Source organism: Amphiura filiformis, chromosome 19 (assembly GCF_039555335.1).
Source record: "Amphiura filiformis chromosome 19, Afil_fr2py, whole genome shotgun sequence".
NCBI classification, from domain to species: Eukaryota; Metazoa; Echinodermata; class Ophiuroidea; order Amphilepidida; family Amphiuridae; genus Amphiura; species Amphiura filiformis.
In genome coordinates, this window is record NC_092646.1 from 23,534,018 (window position 1) to 23,557,892 (window position 23,875).

At 39.1% G+C, this 23,875-nt stretch overlaps 1 protein-coding gene across 1 annotated transcript in view; it reads left to right on the forward strand.

The window, feature by feature from the left end:
- The first annotated feature begins 16,674 nt into the window (after window positions 1–16,674).
- Window positions 16,675–23,875, forward strand: part of LOC140141077 (uncharacterized) — a 19,554-nt gene continuing 12,353 nt past the window's right edge. The window contains exon 1 of the mRNA XM_072162849.1: window positions 16,675–16,875. The gene's annotated coding sequence lies outside the window, so the exon portion shown is untranslated. The remainder of the gene's footprint in view (window positions 16,876–23,875) is intronic.

Here is a 23,875-nt window from a genome sequence, read left to right on the forward strand (position 1 = left end):
TCTGAAAATATTATTAAAAAAATGATGATTAAAAATTGCATTTTTATTGCAAGCTTAATTTTTTATCTATTGGCATTTGATACAGTAGTATTTTATTATTGTCATTGCAATCGTCATGGTCATGGTAGTCTTGATAGAAGCAGACATGCCGCTAAATCGCCCAAAACATATTTTTATTTGAAAACGGCTGGTCCAATCAACAGCCTCAACCCCATATATAGTGGTGGCTTCATAAATCATAATTTTTTCCGAGGGGAATGGGGAAGGGGTGAAATTGGAGGAGGTCGGAGAATGTGCCTAAAATTGATAATTTTTTGTCAAAATTAGTGGAATTTTTGGTGATTTGTAGGTCTTATTATCTGACGTGCAGAAACTGGGGGTGATGGTGATGTCCCCCCTGGCGTAGCGAGGGGGCAGCTTGGGACACGTGTCCTGGGCGCCGCCTTTTGGGGTGGTGCCGAACCTGAAATTTATGGTCAACAAATTGCGTTGAAAATTATTTGATCCCCGTTTTATTTGAACAACTATTCAAATTGTCAAGATCTCCAACTCATAATTTGACAAGATTTTTAATACCCATTTCCTTTTGACAAGTTTTTCTGAGAATATAAACTACCGGCAGTGGCGTAGCGTCATAGGGGCACGGGGGCACGTGCCCCCCCATCAGACCCGGTGGGTGCCCGGGTTGGTGCCCCCCCCCTCCCCCAATCGGATGACTCCTCCCCGTGAACCAGGCCCTGCGTGTAACCGTACTAATTGGTGGCGTGCGCCCATAATTTCAGCAGAACAGACAGCTCGTAACCCAATTAAAAAAATTGTCAGGTTGCGGATTTTATGTGCGTCGTTGTGTTCTCGAAAGACTTTTGATATTTTAGTAAATTACATCAATCGTGCTTTTTTGGCTCACAATCACAGTCAGCCACACTCACTCTGTCACAGGGCACCTTCTAGTTGTATTTGTGTGAGTGCATAACCGCATCCAATTCAAAATTTTACTTCCCTGAAACAGGTTAACACTATACATGTAGTATCATCACTCAGGTAAGCTTAAGGCGTGGGGTATGGGCGAACTTGAAGTACAGGTATCTGGAGAGGGGAAGCAACGAGTTACCCCAAATCACAGCGGCAGGTAGTGACTGGGCCGCCAAGTGCTAAGGAGCTGTGCAATAATTATGAGCCCCGGGGTAAAATTTCAAACGGCTCCCAAAAATCGCTTGCCCCCCTTCTCGGCCCGCCAAAATCGCTTCCCCGGCCCGCCAAAAATCTTTGCCCCCCTTGTACATGCCAAATTTTTTGGATCCCCATGTGCAAACCTTAAATGTGACTCCTCGCCACAACTGAGCCCGGATGTCGCCAGTGCCACTATTGAGATATGCTCCATCGAACTTAACAATAAACAATAGGAAACAAAGGATTTATTGACTGTTTTATTGATTTTCACAACTTAAATGTCAAGTACTATAGACATGATATATATCATTTTAAAGCTAATTTAAAGCAGAATATATTGGTTGAATATCTCAAAAATTATGATTGGCGACTTCCGGGCTCAGTTGTGACGAGGAGTCACAAATGGTCTATATAGGCTACATGTTTGCATATTTAAGCGTTTCCGTGTGGTTTTCCTAATCCTTTTTAGAGCGTTTTTATTTAAAAGGCGCAACAAGAATACATGCCAAAAATCACTTGCCCCCCCTCTCGGCTTGCCAAAAATTGCTTGACCCCCCCTTTTGGCTCGCCAAAAAATATTTCTTGCCCCCCATTTTGCCCTCCCCCAGGGCTCATAATTATTACACAGCCCCTAATACCGTATATATTTATTTTAGAAGGTTCGTGTTTCATTTTAAATTTTGGGGCATTTTTCCAAAATTTGATATTTTTGGTGATATTTCAAAAAAGCGACATCGATCTTTTGGTTTGTTCCCTTAGGTGTCAAGTCGACGATATACACACACAGGCGACGTATTTATTCAGCATTCGCGATCGGTGAGCTGAGAATAAAACTGGGAGACACTGACCTGGTTTTATTATATATTAAATTTTTCTGTAATTAAAGCACTTCAGACTTAGTCTTTCACAAGGCATTTATGTACACCAATGGCCATTACAATGCCCGGTTACAATGGTGCAAAAAGTAGAAATTCAAAAACAATTGACGGTGTTGCTGTGGAGCAAATCCCCGGGGGTGGGGGATCACTCCCATTGTGGCCTGTACACCATCCGCGATAATCAACTTTTGAAAAGCACCCTAAACAAGGATTGAACCCTTGGCTAAAAGCGATACCCTAAACAGGGATTTTATTCCTTGCATCAAATTTCATACCCTAAATTTCATTTCAGCGTATTAGCAATTGCAGTTTTGCTACCCTTTTTCCCAATATTTCATGTTTTGACACCCTAAATACACGCGCGTGTCGTGCCTACCCCCACGAAAAACTACCCTTTTTAGGGACCGTTCACAAACACTTGTAAGGGGGCGGCCTGATGCAAAAAAAATTTATCGCGAAAATTTTTCGGGCCCCCCTTTACAGACCTCGAAAATTTCAGGGCCCCCCTTTTTCGACATGAAAATTATCGGTCAACCCCATAGAAAAGCATATAAACTCCACTTTCCCAGGAAAAATCATGGTCATTTTTTTCAGGGCCCCCCCTTAGGAGGGTGAAAAATTTTCAGGGCCCCCCTTTTTTGTATCTTTCCCCCCCCCTTAAAAGCGTTTGTGAACGGTCCCTTACGCGTTTTCATTATCGCTGATGGTGTACAGGCCACAATGGGAGTGACCCCCCGGGAGCAAATCAAACATTATGGCTTTAAGTAGCTTCATATAGCTTAATCCTAAAACAATTCTTTTTACCGATTAATATATATTTTCTTTCTTATTTTAGAGCCATGAAGACCATACACCAATTGCAGCATTTACAGGGTATAACATATCAAGTACAACTTGAGTCGAATTATGCAAATAGTTTTCAACCATATATGTGTATCTACTGCAGACGATTTTACAGTGATTTCACATATTATGTGAAACATATAGCAAGACATAGAATGAAATTACACAGGTACTGGTACAGCTGTAAACAGGCCATACCTGAAAGGTTTCCCAGTCACACCAAAGTGAAACTGTATGAATGTAAATATTGTGACAATAGGTTCTCTCCAAGTGCACAGAATACACATGAAAGCATTCACAGCAAAGAGAAGCCACACCAATGTAAATATTATACAAAGACTCTCTCACATGCAGAAGACAAGACTAAACATGGAAGAATTCACACTAAAGAGAAACCTTACCAATGTGAATATTGTGAAAAGGCTTTCTCAAATACAAGTAACAAGACTACACATGAAAGGATTCACACCAGAGAAAAACCATACCAATGTAAGTATTGTGACAAGACTTTCTCAGATGCAGGTAACAAGACTAGCCATGAAAGGATTCACACCAAAGAGAAAACATACCAATGTAAATATTGTAAAAGACTTTCTCACAAGCAGGTAACAAGACGGTACATGAAAGGATTCACACCAAAAAGAAACCTTACCAATGTAAATATTGTGAAAAGCCTTTCTCAGATGCAGGTAACAAGTCTAGACATGAAAGGATTCACATCAAAGAGAAACATTACCAATGTAAATATTGTGATAAGACTATATCAAAGGCAGGAGACAAGGCTACACATGAAATGATTCACAGCAAAGAAAAACCATACAAATGTAAATATTGTAAGAAGGCTTTCTTACAGGCAAGTAACAAGACTAGACATGAAAGGATTCACACCAAAGAGAAACCCTACCAATGTAAATATTGTGAAAAGAGTTTTCCAGAAACTGGTAGCAAAACTAAACATGAAAGGATTCACACCAAAGAGAAACCTTACCAATGTAAATATTGTGAAAAGACTTTCTCAGATGCAAGTAGCAAGATTAGACATGAAAGGATTCACACCAAAGAGAAACCTTACCAATGTAGATATTGCAAAGACTTTCTCACAGGCAGGACACAAGACTATACATGAGAGGATTCACACCAAAGACAAACAATACCAATGTAAATATTTTGAAAAGACTTTTCCAGAAACTGGTAGCAAAACTAAACATGAAAGGATTCACACCAAAGAGAAACCTTACCAATGTAAATATTGTGAAAAAACTTTCTCACAAGCAGGAGACAAGACTAGACATGAAAGGATTCACACCAAATAGAAACCTTACCAATGTAAATGTTGTGAAAAGACTTTCACAGAGGCAGGACACAAGACTAGCCATGAAAGGATTTACACCAAAGAGAAGCCATACCATTATTGTAAACTTTCACAGAGGCAGGACACAAGACGACTACATGTAGACATGAAAGGAATCACACCAAAGAAAAACCATACAAATGCAGGTAACAAGATTAGACATAAAAGGATTCACACCATGGAGAAACTTACCAATGTAAATATTGTGAAAAGAGTTTCTCACAGGCAGATTACAAAAAATAGCCATGAAAGGATTCACACCAAAGAGAAACCATACCAATGTAAATATTGTGAAAAGTCTTTCTCAAATACAAGTCCCAAGACTTGCCATGAAAGGATTCACATCAAACATCAAAGAAATACCATACCATTAAATATTATAAAAATACTTCCTCAAATACAAGACAAAAGGTTAGTCAGGAAAGATTTACACCAAATCTCATTTTACCTTACCAATGTAAATATTGTGAAAACCTTTCCATAGGCAAGTAAAAAACTAAACATGAAAGGATTCACACCAAAGCGGAATCTTGCCAATACTGCAAGAGATTTCAGTTCAGTTGCACTACAATCCCCGGCAGTGGCGGATCCAGAGCAGTCTAGGGAGGGGGGGGCAATTTACGAAATCAAAAAAATGTAAGTAATGGCCGGAGCGCTTGCGCGACGCAGGGGGGTGTCTGAGGGGGGATGTGCCCCCCTGAAAAGGTTTGGAAAATGAAGACCCAATTGAAGCCATTTGGTGGACCATTTTGTCACTATTATTTGTAAAATTTTAGTTTGAAAAAGCCTAAAATTTGCGAAAAGACAGCTCAAATGAAGCCATTTGTGGACAAGTTTTAACTTTTATTGTCTGAGAAGTAAGACAATTTTGTAAAATGAAGACCTAATTGAAGCCATTTGGTGGACTATTTTTGCACTATTATTGTGTAAAATTTTAAGTTTGAAAAGGCCAAAAATTTGCGAAATTAACGGGCCAATTGAAGCCATTCGTGGACAAGTTTTGACCTTTATAAATTACCCGATATTGCTTTAGATGTAAACATAAAAGTTGCGCACGCAGGGGGTGTCGGCGGGGTGCTCCCCTCAGAAGTGAGAAACTTTAGCAAAATGAAGACCTAATTGAAGCCATTTGGTGAACCATTTTGGCACTATTATTGTGTAAAATTTAAGTTTGAAAAATGAAACGGCCATTTGCGAAATGACGGGCCAAATTGAAGCCATTCGTGGACAAGTTTTGACCTTTATAAATTACCCGATATTGCTTTAGATGTAAACATAAAATTGCGCACGCAGGGGGTGTCTTTTGCAAAATGAAGACCTAAATTGAAGCCATTTCGTGGACCATTTTGGCACTATTGTGTAAAAGTTTAGTTTGAAAAAGCCGAAAATATCAAATTTGAAAAAATGACAGGCCAATTGAAGCCACTTTTTCCCCTGTTAATTGTATGAATTATTGGTTTAAACATCAAGTGGTGGGTGTTAAAATTTAATACAGACACGAAAACGGGCACTTGTTTGTATAAGCAGGGGTGTCTGGAAATTTTGTCAAAATAAGGGACCGTTCACAAACACTTGTTAGGGGGGACCTGATGCAAAAAGGGGGCCCTGAAATGATTTGCCCCTTCTAAGGGGGAGGGCTGAAAAAATGACCACAAATTTTCCTGGAAAAATTGAGCTTATATGCTTTTTTATGGGGTTGACCCATAATTTTCATGTCAAAAAGGGAGGGGCCCTGAAATTTTTGAGGTCTGTAAAGGGGGGCCCCGAAAAATTTTCGCGATGAAGTTTTTGCATCAGCCCCCCCTTACAAGTGTTTGTGAACGGTCCCTAAATTATATATCATTGCTTTTTAAAACAAAAAAGGGCCCGAACTCAATTTGTACAAGTTTAAATGTTACACTGATACTTTATAGGCCTAAGACTTGAGATTCGCAATTAAAGCACGCATGGATCAATGTTGAATTGAAGTCAGCACGGAGTCCGTCTTAATAGGCCTACTGACTTTGGTGACAAAATTTTTACATGCTTTTGGGCAGAGGACCCGCCTTCAAGCAAAATAATCACAGGCCTATATAGATTAACCCGACTGCGATTTAGGCATGGGCCTACTATACGTGTAATTTAACCTTTTCCCTTCTCCTTTTCTCTTCTTTTTTTCTCCTTTTTTCCTCTTTACAGAAATATCTTAATGTTCCTACCCGGGGACTGGAAAAAAGGTGAATTTTGCCCCCCCTTACTTACTTACTTGCTTATTTCGGGTGGTTTTCCCGAACCACGACAGCTCTCCATATCCTCCTGTCCTGCATCGCCGTTCCCAGGTCTGATGCTTGTAGTCCAGTGTCCTGCTTGAGAACATCTACATATGTAAGGGGTTTCTTGTTCCGTGTTTGGGTGTCCAGGTTATCAGATTGGCGACAGGTTCGCACTTACTCCTGTAGCAGTGTCCAGCGAAACGTGTCCTCCTTTCTCTAATCTCAGCTGTAATCTTCTCTGAGAGTCTTGGAAGATCTCCATACAGCTCTTTGTTGTTTATATGCTGCTTCCAATGGATGTTGTACACTGCCCTAAGCATTCGAGTGTAACAGCCGTCCAGCTCTTTAGATAGTTTTCGAGTTAGGGTCCAGGCTTCGCATCCATATGTTAACACAGACTCCACTGTTGCACTGAAAACCCGTAGTTTAAATTTCTTTGGTAGAGCAGACTTCCAGATCTTGTTTAGGCTGTTAAGCACATCGTGCTCTGTGCTAGCCATCCATGCTCCAAGATATTTGAAGTCTTTCACTTCATCTAGCTTTGTGCCATTATTTGTGCTGAAGTTAACCTGCTGGCCCGGGGGATCACTCATATATGAAAGTTGTAAGCATCCGCGTGAAAGAAAACGCGGATTTAGGGTTGTTTTAAAAAGCAAAACGAGGATCCGCGCGGATCCGCGATTAGGGTCTCAAAACACTCATTTTACTAAAAGAAGGGGTGTTTTGTTAAGGACGATCCTCGTTTAGGGTAGTTTTTCTAAAATTACCCAATTAACGGACATTAGTGGTGACATATTTAATCAAGTTATTCAGCACAAAAGAGTGGTTTCTGAGCAATTTTACCAACCAGATTTGTAAAAAATCGGAGCCGACTTCAACAGCACCAATTTTAAGCTTACCGATATCATCACTGTCACTGAATGGCACTCTACCGACACACGCAATGAATAAGGGCAAATTTCAAACCAATTCCTCACTTACGGTGTTTTTGTATTGTCTGTCCTTGTTTAGGGTAAATTTCAAACAAATTCCTCGCTTAGGGTATTTTTATTTGAGTAAAATCCTTGTTTAGGGTTAGTTTGACAAATTTTCGACATCCTAGCTTAGGGTCATTTTGGAAAGTCAATTCACGCGGATGCTTACAACTTTTATACATGAGTGGCCCCCCCGGGCCTGCTGGTCTTGGTTAAAAGACATAAACTTTGTCTTGGTGGCATTCATCTTTAAGCCAACCCTTCCGACTTATGTTTCGACCCTTTGCAGAAGTTCCTGAGCTTGTTTAATTTCCTCTGACAGGAGGGCGATGTCATCCACGAAGTCCAGGTCGGTTACCACTTCTGGCCCAACTCGTCTGCTCTTTCTCCTTTCTAGATGAAATCCGAGTGCTTCTTCCTTGCCATCTATAGCCATTCTCAAAGCATAGTCGAGCACTATCACAAACAGATAGGGAGCAAGTGTGTCACCTTGTAGAACTCCGGCTAGGATGTCAAATAGCTCAGTTTCTCCATCAGGGGAGATCACTTTGGCTCTGGTTTGCTTGTATGTCCTTCCAATTGCATCCACAATCTGTTTTGATATCCCATAGGCTATGAGGATCTGTAGCATCTTGCCTCGGTGAATAGTATCGAAGGCTTTTCTGAAGTCAATGAATGTTATTATAGCCGGTAGATTTTTGGCCTTCACTCCTTCTATTAACCTTCTAAGAGCCAGTATGTGGCTGACAGTTGTTCTTCCCACTCTGAAATCATTCTGGTTGTTTCTCAGAAGTCTATCAACTTCATGTTTTATCCTGTTGAGTATCATCCTATTGAAGGTTTTGGCTACTACTATTGAGGATAGGCTGATGCCACGGTAGTTACCTCCTTGACTTAGGTCTCCTGACTTCGGTATTGTGATTATATTTAGAATAGACCATTGATCAGGCATTCTTTCTTTCAGCAATGCATCGTTGCAAAAACCTAGCACCAGGTCATCAAGGTCACATCTCTTTAAGACTTCTGGTGGGATACCGTCTTCTCCACTACTCTTTCCTTCTGCTATTGCTGTCTTTGCCTTTGTATATTCCTCATGGCTAAAAGGACCAACCTCAATCGCGAGATCATCTGTGATGGGTTCTATTATATCATCTTCTCCCTTTATATCTGGGGAACTTCCTAGCAGATCTTTGAAATGATGATACCAGTTGTTGACCCTTTCCATCTGAGTGTCTCCTTTCAGCTGGCCCCTCATTGACGATTTTCTTCCTGTAATGTCATTGATCAGTCTCCAACTCTGACTGTGTTTACAGTTGTCATGTGCCATTTCAACTTCTTTTAACTTGGTGTTGAGATCATCCTCAATTGCCTGATTATAGGCTCCTGCTAATTCAGACTTTGCCTGGTTATAACTGAGCCTATTGTCTTCTGTTGTGCTTTTTTGATATGTCTCATAAGCATCTTTGATTTTCAGTCTTGCTGATGTTACTCTGTGATCACTTGAGAAGCACGCCTTCCTGATTTTCTTTCTAACAGATATGATCTTCTCTGTTGCTTCTGCAGTGGCGCTTATAAATTTCTCATATCGTTCGGTAGCATTTTCATCAATGTCTTCTAGAGGTTGGAATCTGTTGCGTACCTTGATTGTATATTGCTGCTGTAGCTTGTTATCAGAGCATAGAACCCTCCAGTCGAAGTGTTTCTTTCTTGGCAATGCCTTGCTCTTTCTTAGACTTAGTCTGATCCTTGCTGATACGATCCTATGATCAGATCCTATGCTAGAAAAGGTGCTATAGGCTTCAGCATCCAGCAAGTTGTTCTTCCACTTCTTCCGAATCAGAACGTAGTCCAATTGGTATTTGCTTCCTGTTGGGCTCATGTACGTCCACAGCTTCCCTTTCCTCTTTCGAAAATCGGTATTAGCGATTACAAGGTGTTTCTCAATTGAATACATGAATACAAAAGCCACCTAAGTCCATGCGAAGTTATTTTGAAAGAAAAACCTGTGTATCATTTTAATTCCTTCAGTTAGATTTACCTGGTCAATATAGTAAGTTTTACGTGCAAATGAGTGGATTAACCTGTATTAGGTATGACGATTAGCATTTCAGGGACTTCGTGGGGTTCATTTTAAATTTTGGACTTAAGTGGTTTTTTGAATCATATACAAAGACAACAATGTTAGAATGAGATTACCACTAGTAAGATAATACAAAATAAAGCACACAGGTATGTATAATGTTGATAAGCATTCTGCCATGTAATATAAACCACACACTTTCCTTTATTAAACCCATTTTTTGTTCAAAAGTCATTCTCCAGCAATGAATGTGTTACAAGTGGACTTTTATACATACTGGATTTCAATCAATGTGTTTCAAGACTCAAATCATGGAATTGGGTGATTCTTTCATACATGCTATTTTTCACATGCCCAATAGACACAGAGGATGAATTTGAGTTGTTCTTTCATACATATAACAGGCCTATGTATAGCAACAATTTCCCATGCTTAACTCAATTTGGCCAAAGTATGGACTTAGGTGGCTTTTGTATTCATATATTCAATTGCTAAATCTACCATATATTTTCCATTTCTGTTGGTTGTGTCATGATAGGTAAAATTTACATCTCCTGTTCCAACTCTACCATTGAAGTCTCCTACTATTACAAGGACATTGTGAGCTGGGATGGAATCAATGGCTCTTCTTAGGTTGTCATAGTGTGCTTCAATGTTGTCTTCATTGTCCACGTTAGTTGGAAAATAGGTAACTATAACTGATGTTGCAGGGTTACCCTGAAAGTTGGCAGCCAGGATACGGGTTGTGTGATGTGTCACGCTAGCTAGTGAGCTTTTTGCATTAGAACTGAGAACAATGCCAACTCCGCCAGTTGCTGCACCTCTATTTCTGACAGCTGAAGTTGTAATTAGCGTCTGGCCAAGGATGTCCTCATATCTGACTGGTTCTTTGTGGACTATGCGATGTTCCTGTATCCCCAGTATGTCTATGTTGTATGCCACCAAGCTGCACACTAGTTCCTCACTGCATCTTTGTTCTCTGATGGTCCTCACATTCATGGTGGAGATTGTTACAATTTTCCTGCAGTTCATAAGGTTACTCCTATTGCCTCCACACTTATCAGCCTTGTCCCTTCCTTGTGGCTTTGAGGACAAGCCATCATTTGATTTCTCAAAATCCGTGTCAGCTCCAGGAGTTGGTGTTTTTGTAGGGACTCTAACCCTAGTGTAGTTAAGGTTTGCTGTCATAGTTTTTCTTTTGCTGATTAATTCTGTGGTCGCAACTCCTACATGGTTTAACATAGGAGTTTTCCTTCTCACAGTTGTCCTGTGGCCGATGTATAATGATAAATCATTTAATCTACGCCCTCCACTCCTACCACTTCTGTCTCCAACCAGATATGGTAAGTTGTACAGGTCTCAGGACTCCTGCTTGTGTTCACAGACCGTATCCATAGAGTATTATGGACGCCCTTCTGTCGGAGACAAGATATTGCATCTCAAAACCGCCTGAGGTAGTGAACTACCTCGACTATTTAACCCATAGCTGGGGCTTGGTTGATGGGCGCCAGGGCATGTCCACACGCCGGTGGGCCTGCACGCCGCATCTCTGGGGCCCAAAGCTGCTCCGAGATCCCTTACAGTTTCGCCTGGGGCCGTGGGGTACCCAGTTACCGTGTGTTGTCGCTGGGAGGCACTGTAAGAGTCTTGATGTAGGAGAGGCTATGTACTGGCAGGGAAGGCTTACTCAATCTGCTTCCCTTTTCACCTAACGGCTAGCCAGCGGCAGAAGCTGAAAGCAGAAATTGCAAGCACTAAACTACATGCTAAACTAATCTACCTCGCTAAAGCACTAGACGCATCACAACATCCTGTGTCCAGAGGCAGTGGCGTAACCAGTGGGGTGGCCGGGGGGGGGGCAAGCTGCCCCCCGGACACAAAAAAAACTGGGAAGAAGAGCAAAAAATTGGGAAGGGGAAAAGGGGGGAAGGAGAGAAAAAGAGGGAAGAAAAAAGGGGAAAGGAGAAAAAAAAAAGGGGGAAAAAGAGGGAAGGAGAGAAAGGGAAAGAAGAAAAGAAAAAAGAGGGAAAAAGGGAAGGAGAAGAGAAAAGGGAAGGAGAAGAGAAAAGGAAAGAAAGGGAATTTGTACTCTGAAACACTGATTTTTAGCTTCTAATATGCCAAAACCAGGAGCTTCAGGGGCGGGGCCCCACCGGGGCTTTGCCCTGGACCACACCAGGGCCCCTAAGGCGGGCCCCTGGACCCCATCCGTTTAACGCTTCGCGGCAAGCCGCTCGCGACTTTTGGTCAAGAATTGGGAAATTTTCAATCTTGCCCCCCGGAAGGTCAGGTCTGGTTACGCCCCTGTCCAGAGGACACCAACACACTAGTAGCCCCCCCCCCCCGTAGCCCGAAAAGGTTGGTTTGAAAGAGTGAAGAGCATAAAAAAGTATAATTGGCGCTAGAAACCTAAACCTAAAAACACGGGGGTAAAAATACTCGATTACGTTTGTACAAAAACATCGGTCTGAAGAATGTGTCATTATTATTATGTCAAAATTTTCAACATTTAATTATTACGTTTCTGGCAAGGAGGGAGGGGGTCGGCTGAGAAACGAAACTAGTTACGTTTATAGGACGTCATCGATCTTTTGGTTTGTTCCCTAAGTGAATAAGTATTGGACTTGTGTTTTTATAATTCAAGTATAATCCGTGGACAATGTCTGGTGTTAGTTTTGGGGCGCCTGATACGTTAATTCAGTACAGAAGTGCGGGCCAATTATGTAATGACTCAACCCACTTCCCCCAACACTTTGGGGTAAGTGGGACACATTCTGGGGTATGGGTAAATTTGACACATTATATTATTATTTTAAAAAAAAAGGTTTGTCTCAAAGCTCACGAGTGGTTTGAAAACCAATGCAAATTGACCTTTTTTTATGGTATTTTGAATTTTAAAAAAAGTCAGATTTTCGCCGAATTTTTCCGGAAAAAACTAAAAAACTAAAAAAAATTGAAATAAAAACAATTTCCGCATTTTTTTTTGTCAAATCGCGCGATTTTACAAATGCGCGCGCAAGCTTTGAGACAAACCTTTTTTTTGGCCTTACATTAAAAGAACATATTTTACAGCATTATTGACATAATTATACCAAAAATAATAATACTATACTATCATTAGGGGCTGTGCAATAATTATATGTACCCCGGGGTGGTGAATTCTCAAAAGTGGTCTGCCAAAAATCGCTTGCCCCCCCTTTCGATGATGTGCCAAAAAATCTTTGCCCCCCCTTTCGACGTGCCAAAAAACCTTTAACCCCCCCCCCCTTCAACGTGCCAAAATATCTTTGCCCCCCCCTTTTTACACACTAAGAACCCTAATTTATAACCTTAAATTGTCTTATCATATAATGCGAGCGTAGCGAGCAGGGAATTTTGCATATTTTAACGTGTTCCTAATGTTTTCCTACACCTTTTAGGGCGTAGGATATAGAAACTATGCCCAAAATATCTGTGCCAAAAATTGCTTGCCCCTTTCGACCTGCCAAAATTGCTTGACCCCCTTTTGACCTGCCAAAAATGCTTGCCCCCCCTCCTTTTGGCCTGCCAACAAATCTTTTCCCCCCCCCCCCCCTATAATTCACCTCCTCTGGGGTACACATAATTATTTCACCACCCCTTATGTTTATTAATTTCATACTTGAGGCAAACTTTTTTCTTGGTTTTTTAGTGAAAAAAAAAACAAAAAAACCACGATTTGGGATTTTCAGCCACAAAATCAATAATCAAGTTTTGAGCTTGTTGGCGGCATTATATGCAATAACATTTAACTTAGTGATTTTGTTATTTTTTGCATCAAAAATGAATGGGGTAAGTGGGATAGGCCCTAATTGTAGGCATATCACCTCAAAAATAATCGCAGCAGAAACACGTTATTTAATGTTCCTACATTATTGAGCTTTATTAAAGCATCAAAAATCAAAAAACAGAATTGAAATCGGTCAATGCATTGTGATGTAGTGTCAATTTAAAGATGCTCATAGATGGAATGAAATCCTGCCACAAAATGGCTGTAATGACAAAATTGGCACATTTCGAGATTTTGAAGGTATATTTGGACGCTTGCTTGAAAAAGCAGCGTTAATTTAAATATCACATGTTAAATGCCTATCTTTCTTAACTTCGTTACAGAAAACAAAATTAAAAAATCTATCATTGAATAATCATAATAAATTAACCAAATATACTATTTTAGCAATTTCGGCCAATCTGCAGACAAATTATATCTCAAAAAATGACTAAGTTCAGCTAATTAATATGCAAAATTGATGCCAATAGAAAACCGTACATGATATAAAGGTGCGGGTTTTTTTGCACACATATGTATACAACGTTCTTTCAATTTATAATTTTGTGTATAAAAATACACAAAAAGTAATTAATTATGCAAATTAGGTAATTACAGCTAATTATGTATTTATGCTATTATTATGCAAATTAGGCATGAGTAATTTTAGTTTTTTTTCAATATTTAATGAATGTCTGCTCATTCATCATAATTTTTTTAAGTATGATCCTGTTATGAGGTTGAATAAATGAACTGCAGTTAATTATTTAAAAACAATACAAAAAAAATAAAAAGTTTGACATTTTGACGGTGTCTAGAATATAATTTTCATTTTACTGTAAACATGGTATGTGTCACCATTACTCAAAGCCAAGTCCGAAAAGTAAAAATTAAAATTCAGTTGCAATGAGACTTTAAATTAACATTTTGTCATCTGGATTAACGTGGGAGGACAATCGGTAAGGTGAACAGCAATTTTACTGTACCGCGTATACAAAAATAGTATGGCCTTGGACACACACAATGGCTTAGAGCTATTGTGGTTTGGAAAATTACTCCTAAAAAACATTGATTAATGTTTTGCTTCAACTGGTTTTAGGGAAGTGTTTCATTTGTTGTCAACGGAATTAATTTACATGCTAAGAAAGATTAGTATTTCAGCTAAATGGTGGTAGTTCCTTTACTTCAATAGGCCTATATTTACTGATTTATGAGCGATATTCAAAAATCCAAAAAAGGCAGTAGCTCTTAAACAAAACAATTTTTAATTTTGGAGGACCCGATGTTAGCCTCGGAAAGGCTTCACACATCATATATTAAAAATTTAAACAATTCGGGATAAATGAAGCGTGAGTGTCATGTCAAAAGGAGACACTTTTGGGCAGGTTATCAATTTTGAGGTTTTTACATATCTTAAATATAGAGATAATTTGCTCCACAACGCCGTTTTCCCCAATGCAATCGGACATTCGTAAGCAAAGATATTTAGTTCGGAAGTTATGGTATTATAAAATTGGAAATTGAGATATCGGCCTTTAAAAATATTATTGACAATGTTGAGAGCAGGAATTAACTTGAAAAATGTCTCAAAAATACAAGATGCCAGTTATATTCCGGTCTGAAACTATCAGACAATATTTTTAACATTAATAACATCACAAATTCGCAACAAACCCAAATTGTGAAAAAATCACCCACCGGCAGATTTTTGGCTATTTCTCCATTTACGATTCTGCCCAAAAGTGTCTCCTTTTGACATGACACGTCACATGAAGAAATTCATTTATTGACATGGATGTTTTCTAAAATTGGCCAAATTTGAAGCGCGCCCTTTTCAATTCACTGTTATGCTTGCATGCACAGTGTAGCAGAATTATTGTGCAGCCACTGTGACATACCTACTAGCTCCTACTAATTGGCTCATTTGCATTATAATTCCTCAAAGTTGGCCGCCACATCAAGGTAGTGTTGGTCTCAAGCATCTCCCGCAGCTCAAATACCAAAAAAACTCCCGATATTAATATTGAGCAGTGACATTTGCATTTTGCAATGGCCGGGTAAGCGGGTGTGGGGGGAGTCACCATTCGATACAGTCCTGTAATAAAGATGAAGTATAGCAAGTGTCCCACTTACCCCAAGGCATAATATTGTGATTGCCTGAGACTTACTTTAAACATGGAAATAGTTTCCATGCTTTAAACAAGACCTTGTTTACGTGAATATCTTGTCAATGACAAAACTGCTCCGGTTCTAGGTATGGTGCGTTCTAGGTATGGTGCGTATTTGCCTCAAGTATGAAATTACAAGTCCTAGGTATGGTGCGTAGAAACTTGTATTCCCTGTCCAACCAGAAAGTGGAAAGTGTTCAGCGAAAGGCTGCCCGTTTCATGTGCAGGGACTATGGTCGTCACGAAGTAGCGTCACAGACATGATTGAGCGTCTTGAATGGGAGCCACTTCAAACCAGAAGAAAGATCTCAAGGATGGCCATGTTACACAAGACCCAGAATGGGCTATTCCAGAAAATAGATGCACACCCCCTATAGAGGAGTTCGGATATCCGGACTTTTTGTCCAGTCGTGACTGTTGGAAATCCAGACTTTTAAAGTGCCCAAAGGCAAAAAAATCCGGCAGAAAAATAGTTTAAAATCAGACATCCTCAATGTGAGTGCTCATTTTCAACATTTTCGTGATTTTTCCTTCATTTGATTGGATTTCCAAGCTTTTTCCAGTAACATTGGCAACTGGAAATCCAGTCGTTTTCAGAAAGCAAACTTGGAAATCCGGACATTTCTTTGATTGAAAATTTACTCCTCTATAGGGGGTGTGCACCTATTTTCTGGAATAGCCCAATGGTCAGGTCGCCATACCGGCGCAAAAGTTCTTGCGGCCAGTTACACGCTCCACCCGTCACCACAACAGTAAAGCATTTCAAAGATATCATACTAAGAAAGACTGCTACAAAAACACATTTTTCCGAGGTCAATCGCGGACTGGAACATACTACCTGAAAACCTCATCAACATAACAAACACAGAAACTTTTAACTGAAAGAAGCACTGTCAACGCACTACAAGCAGGAAAGGAACTTAAGCAACTAAATATCATCTTATTGCGCACAACCTATTCCTCTGCGTGTGGCCCGGGGCGTGTGGTTCCAACTCTTGGAGCGTTGTCATGGTTGTGGAGTAACGTCAAAGAAGAAGAAGAAGAAGGTCCCCCTCCCGGCGTGTAACTGTACTAATAATTTGGTGGAGTGCGCCCGTAATTTCAGCATAACAGACAGCTCGTAACCAAATTAAGATTCTTGTTGCCCGGTCTTGTTGCGCTGCACTGTCAGGTTGTTTCCATATTTTGTTCTCGTAAGACTTTTGATATATTTTAGTAAATTACATCGTGCTTTTTCTTGGTTCACAATCACAGTCAGTTACACTCACTCTGTCACAGGGCACCTTCTAGTTGTATTTATGTGAGTGCATATTTATGTGCATCCCCCGCATCCAATTCAACATTGTAAGCTAAACATCATCACTCAGCTCAGGTAAGCTTAAAAAGTTATACCGTACTGTCCGTACATGTACGTGCGTTAATTGTGAACTGTGTTCTCGAAAGACTTTTGATATTTTAGTAAATTACATCGTGGTTTTATGGTTTACAGTCAGTTTATACAGCGCACCTTCTAGATGTACACATGCGAGTGCATAACCGCATCCAATTCAAAATTATATGCTAAATGGGAGCATATCCGGGAGCATATCATGATCAGGTAAGCTTAAGGTCAAAACCGATAAATCGGCGCGGCGCGGCAGTACTTGGAAAAATCGTGTCGCGCACATGGACATGATTGAATTATAATTTTCACGAATGCTTTAACTTCCATTGTTAATTTCTTTTGTATAATCAAACAACCAGACTACACTAGTCGATGTTATGCACTTTCAGTTTCCCGTGCGTTTGAATGGGAATTATTTTGCCTACTCGCCACAAGTTTAGGGAGCACATTTCTTCAATATTTTGACAAGTCGACATCAAATGTTCTATTCTATATTGTTTGGCAATAATGTCTTTTGCCAATAGTATGTCCAAAGTTGTAATTTTGTGTTTTTGATCGCAAAGATCGGATATTTTTATTCCCGATTCCCAATTCTGCACTCTTCGCAAGGGTGGAGAATTCGGCAGAACTTTGGCGATAATTGTGCCTTTCTGGACACTAAAATGCATTCGATCCTTAATTTTGTTTCAACCAAGTCTTGATTTAGCAAGCACAATAAGGTGGGTACCAATTTTATATACCTTTGATGAAATTTTGAAGAAATTTTTCAAATATCTGACCTGCGCAAACCGTTAAGTGTGCATTTTCCATAGACAGACAAAATGGCGAGTCCTTAGGTACAGTATGCATCGTAGGACTGGCGAGTCTAGACTACTCTTAGAAAAATTTAATGTTTTTTAATCTTGCATTCAATTCCTAAACCACAGTAGGTTGTTTGCCCGGGGTGTTTGAGGGATTTATGGTCAAAACACTGTGTTGCCGTTGAAATATTTTTGATATTTAATGTTGCTCATTCTTAACCAGACGTGCCCTCAGTTGGAACATGACTCGTATTTGAATTAAAAGAAATCTGTACCATAAACTAATCAATGGCTATATAGTTGCAGTAATAATAAAAACGACAAACAGTAAAAGTCCCAAGCTTATATACGTCCAAGGAGAAATTCTTAATTCTTTCCGACAATCAGCGATCAGTTTGTAATCCATGGTGGCGGCCATATTGATACCCGATGTATTTTATTACGCTGTAACGGTACCCCGATTTTGAAACCAGCGAAATCCGTGCCACGAGCCTTGTCCCTCGTGAACTTTGGTGACACGAAGCGAATACTACCAAAGTTCAGATTCAACATTCGTTCAAAAGAAAACGCGACAATTTTTACCCATAAAACTACAGAAGAACATAAAAATGTATTTTAAGTAATATTTATGATCAACAATGTCTTTTGAGAACGAAAAGTAAAAACAGCATTAAAAACCAAAATTCGCTGTGGGGGTCGCGAATGCCATAGCAACACACGCTCGCCGCGGGTCTGTGTGAAAGGTTACACTACCGCTTGTGGCAGAAAGGATTCGCAAGCAGCTATCATGGCGGCTTCCATGAATCGCAGAAACGAAGGATTAAAAGTGCTTTTTCTTTGTTAGGAATATTCCGAAATTCATATAGACCGTCTGGTATGTTTAATTTAGGGATATATGGTCGAATCCAACGAAAAGTGTACACGGCATGTTCAGGGCCATAACTTAAAAGTATTAATCAATTGGCATTCGTTTTTGTATTGTGTTTATTCGCCTTGATCATACGCTTCGCGCCATATATAATAAGATCCCCTTCTGTGAAAAACTTAGACACAGAGACCCCAAAACATGCTATTTTTACCCATTTTTTCAAAATATTTCTTAAGGTATTTTTAAAAACATCTAAATCAGTTATGAAAAGAAGTCATTGGATTGAATCTAAATTGAGTTCCTGAAAGGTGTGTATTCAAAGATTGCCTGTTCAATTTTTCACATATTTGTACATATTTACGAATTTTTTGTGATAATTTTTTGAGTGGTATTCTCTTACATTACCTACGAATACAATTTTTCATAGCACTAGATATATCTTTAAAAATGGAAATCACTAATAAATGCGCAATTGATACAAGCTTTGATATGTCCAATACTGAAATGCATTGCATTCGGACATCTTTATTATTGTGTTTAGCTGCCAGAAATTCTAAATGGCACAAAGGTAGGTTTGGTAAAAATATGCATTACCTCCGAATACATGTTTTAAAAAGCTGTGTCATTTCCACAAAGTGAGAGAATAGTAAACAATAGTTAAGCAATAGGTGCAGGGTAATACACTCTTTATTTCTACCAAGTTTCAATAGCCTGCGTTTAAATATTTCTGAGATGTCAACAATAAAAGCAAGTATTCGTAGGTAAATTTCGGTAACCGAATGTTACCTACGAATACAATTTCACATCATGACAGTATTGTGAAACACCGCCATTCATGCCAATGCCCATATTGGTACATAACGAATGCCTGTATGTTTGCTATGAAATCATATGTCAATGAAAGTTGCGAATTCACATACATGCCCACCATGCAAAAGTGAATACGGCTTAATTGTTGAAAAATATGTACTGAAATAGACGACGGTCTGCTCATTTGAAAGAAAAATCAGATTCAAAGAAGATTAGAAGGGATAAATACTTGGATTTGTCAACTGTCATGTGTGCTTCATTTTAAATGTTTACCGACCTTTCTGAGTAATTTGTGTCCAAATTGATTTATTCGAAGGTAACTTTTGACGTTTTCGCTAAGGTTACCTACGAATACCATGGAAAAAACGACTGTTCTCATTGTCTCATGATCTAGACAACACAGTGATGGACCCTGGTATAAAGCTAATTGTAGTTGCCCTCAAACGAAAGGCCACAAGACGTAACTGACTCCAAGATGGACTTCACAAGTCTGCAATAACGGTTTTAAGCGATTTGTGTGCAATTAAGCGAATTAAAGTCACTTTTTTCCAATAGTGCCTTTGTTTCTTACTTCAATCCTCTTTCAACCGCTGTGAACCGACATTATTAATACATGATAGGGTCTTAAGTATCAATAAACGCACATAAAGAAAATAATACATTCAAAGTGCTTTATAAAATGAAGTTTTGATTGCGATATCCACCAAAAGTCTAATTCTTACCTACAAATACTGAAATGTTACTTACGAATACAGCATAATACATGACATGTGTAATGAAGTGTCCCTACCAATGGAAATTAATTGTCAAAAACTTTAAGCGGTACACCAGGACACTATTATTACCCATATACGGATTCATTCAACAATTATTTATTATGTAAAATTGCTGATTAACTACTTGTATATCAAAATGAAGTGGTCAAAATCTTGCTAAAAGCATCAACATTTTTTGATCTAAGGTAATAGCATTTATTCATTTGGACGTACCATCTGAAAGAGATCTAAAACTACCATTTTATTAATTCATTACCATAATAGCAAAATTTAAACCTCTAAACACCATATAGATATTATTAAATCGCTCATGTTACCTACGAATACCCGGGTTTCTTCACCTTTTCATTGTATAAAGCGTTAGGTGTATGTGTATAATTCCTAATATTCTTGAAAACATATATCCTACTCGTTCTTATACAATTGGTAAATTGATTCATACTCATTTGATAAATAAAATACAGAAACTGACCTAAACTTCATTTTCAAAAATAAACTAGCATAAATTGACTAAGATCATATTGATCGCGTTATAAAAATAAAACAAATATTTTCTGTTTGAGCTAGCATTTTCCTGACACCCTGTGGTCTACATTACACGAAAAAAGCGTTAATGGGAATATTCCATTTGTTTTAGGTTGATTAGTATTGCGATAGTGAAAGCACCCTAGTGGGATTCGTAGGTAACATTGGGTTTTGATATCACATTTACTATCACACGTCCTGGATTTATTTTTCAAGATTAGTAACGGCACTTTTGGTTCCTATAAGGCCAATATGTCATCAATCAATAGGCAAAAGGAAAAAATTGTGGAGACATTTTTATTTCGGACTTTTATTTTTGGCCCGTGGACACTTTTGGTTGGATTCGACCATATATTAGCCATTATTATGTTTTGATGGATCCAAGTTGTGATAATATTGGATCCTACACATAATAATGATAAAATTGGATGCTTTACGCCCAATAGTTATTGGTCTCGCTATGAGTTTTAAAATATTGGACTCGACTACGTCTCGTCCAATATTTTAAAACTCATAGCTCGACCAATAAATATGGGCTCAATCGATCCAATTTTATATCATTGATTAATTTATGGTACAGATTTCCTTCAACAATCTATACTAATACAAAACAGTGAAAATTTAAATGCCATGGCCTACATGTACTTAAAAGTTTTTAGAAATACCGTAGAAATATGCCGCAAGGTTTCATGAAACATATGTTACCCCGATACCATATGTTTAAACACATACCTTAGTCGTTGCAAACACTGATATTGAACCAAAGTGTCCTTAAATATATTGTTTATCACGCAAGTTATATGATAGTAATGTTTTCAGGTCCACATGATTTATGTATTTAAGAAAGAACTCCAAGGAAATTTGAATATTTGGACCCGTAATTTTAAGAAATGTAACACATGTTTTGTAAAGTGCTAGATTAAAACAAAAAAGTGACTACATTTGTAAAAAACTGTTGAGCAAATTATTATAGCCGCAGGTGTACTTGATAAACGCTATTAATATTATTTGCCGGAGTCCCCCCTCTTTCTGACCAATGGTTAACCTTGTGGACATGTAATAAAAACATGAATTGAAATTTCCAGCCATGAAACACACTTATGAGACCTACCAAGAGACAAGAATTCAGCTTTGGTACTCAACTCCATCATACAGCAGTTTTCTACGAGTAAAAAGCCGGCTTTTATCCGGTTTGGGGATTTAAAATTTCCAGTAGAAAATGACGTCCTCTGGTATTTGGCTGCGAATGCCGGCTTAATTTTTTTCTGCTATTTCGCCGGCATTTATCCTTCTAAAACTTTTTTCCGGAGAGAAAAGCCGGCTTTCGTTAATAGAAAACCACAGCCTCCTTATTCCGGTTCGCCACAGTGGAGTACTGAAACTTTGAAAGGTTTAATCGCGATGTGGGGGATGACAACTGGCAAATATGTAAATGACATCAGCGGCATCAGGTATTTACCCAATATTTAGCGCAGTAGAAAATTACGATGAACAGGAATATTCCGGTTTAATCTCTAACCGGAATGATACTTTATTATACTGTACATACGTCCAATAGAAAAACGCTGTATGTTAGATGGCAGCTTGAAAATAGGGTGGAAAACCTGCTATTTCTTGTCTAAGGTGTTGAATTCAGCAACCATGATTCTTTTTCATAAGTTACCTCAAGTGTCATATGAAATTATGTACTGGGCATGTTTTAGAGGCTAATTAACACATCTAGAGTGCTGCCGAATTCAACACCCTTAGACAAGAAATACCAAGTTTTTGTACCGGGGCCAGCAAAGCTGGCCTCGGTACTTATTAGTCGGATATAAAAAATTGTCGTTTCTATGCTATGTATGAAACAGAAATTCATAAAGAAAGCACGTACCTGAATCAAGTTGTTTAGATGATGATTTATGCTTGTAATGTGTAAACATATAACTTGTGGTTGAACAGAATTTTTGTGTTGATACGATGAAGGATAAAGTACAGGTTTTTGTCACTTTTTTAGGAATCAAATTAAACGTTGATGGAAGGTGTTGGAATTATTACAAGTCAGTCACTTTTTCCGTTACAGCGTTCACCTTAGGGGCTGTGCAATAATTATCAGCCCCCCCGGGGGGTAAAATTTCCGAACGGCTCGCCAAAATCGCTTGCCCCCCTCTTGGCCCGCCAAAAATCGATTGCCCCCCCTCTCGGCCCGCCAAAATTCTTTGCCCCCCCTTGAACATGCCAAATTTTTGGGGATCCCAAATTCCAATCTTTAAAAGGCCTAGATGTATGTTGCGAGCGCAGCGAGCAGGAAAATTTGCATATTTAAGCGTTTCCGTACCGTTTTCCTAAGCCTTTTTAAAGCCTTTTATTAAAAAGGCGCCCGTGCATGCGTGCCAAAAATCGCTTGCCCCCCCTCTCGGCTTGCCAAAATTGCTTGCCCCCCCTTTCGTCTCGCCAAAATTTCTTGCCCCCCCCCCCCCCATTTTACCCTCCCCCCAGGGCTCATAATTATTGCAGAGCCCCTTAAGTGCTGTTTCATGTGTAGTTCAGCTGCATGTAGGCTTACCTAGGTAAGAGACTGCCATAAAGTCAAAGGTCACTATAGTTGGGATACGCTAAGTACTGTGACGATCCCACTTTGTCAGGATAGCGACGAGATATCACACGGCACTGAACTGAGCGAAATATCCGTTAAATTTCTCATGCAGAATTAGTTTATATGCCGAACTTATAGTACTGGGAATCATTAGCTCATATTTATTCAGCAGATTGAGCAGAAGCGTCTGGCGGGAATTGTTGAAGTGACATTTGGGAGGAGATTTTGTGAGAATTGTTAATAACCTAAATAGTTCGATTTGCGTGGTAGGCCTATACCGGCCGTGTATAATTCGAATTGCGTATAGTGCAAGATGATGGTAATAATAAATCTAGAAACAATGCCACATGGAACACCAAGATAGTGGTGTGAATTTCTGAATCTTGCACAGCAACATATATCTTTCATTGGCTGATTTGTTGGTCATAAGGGACGCACCATTATAGACTTCAAGGTGGGGGTTTAGGAAGTTTAAAAAAAGACCTTCCCCCACTCCATGAGCAAACAAACTTTCCCCACCAACACTAGAAACAAAAACTTTCCCCACTTAATTGTGTATAAATGCATGAAATTAAAAAATTAAAAAACTTGCCGCTGGAACTTTTCCCCGACTCCAATTCCCCAACCCCTCTTT